The following is a 499-nucleotide window of genomic DNA, read 5'->3' as shown; positions in this document are numbered from 1 at the left end:
GTATTTTTGATCCTTAAAGAGATTCTAATTAACTAACTGATGTCACATAGGCCTATGGACTACTTTGATGATGTTTTTATTCCATTTCTGGACACGGACAGTATAGTGTGCATACACTTAGATACGCTCTTGGACTAAATATAAAATATCTTAAACTGTGTTCTGAAGATGAACGGGTGAGGAACGACATTAGGGTGAGTCATAATTACATAAATTTCATTTCTGGGTGAACTAACTCTTTAAAAGTTGGGTTTAACCCCAAAATCACTGGTCCACTCCATATATTTCCCTACATCCTTCACCTGATGTGGTTTTTGCATCTGCCAAGAATTCATTGATTAAGTTGTCATTTTTCCCACAAGAACAGTGTGAATTAAATTACTTATTTTTTTTTATTTATCTTTTATGTTATATCGCTTTAGTAATTTTTATGTATTTTTTTATATTAATGTATTTTATTTTATTGTACAGCGACTTTTACACTAGCATTTCACCGGCG

This window comes from Pseudorasbora parva, chromosome 13 (assembly GCF_024679245.1).
Source record: "Pseudorasbora parva isolate DD20220531a chromosome 13, ASM2467924v1, whole genome shotgun sequence".
NCBI lineage: Eukaryota > Metazoa > Chordata > Actinopteri > Cypriniformes > Gobionidae > Pseudorasbora > Pseudorasbora parva.
Note: the sequence above shows the minus strand (reverse complement) of the source record.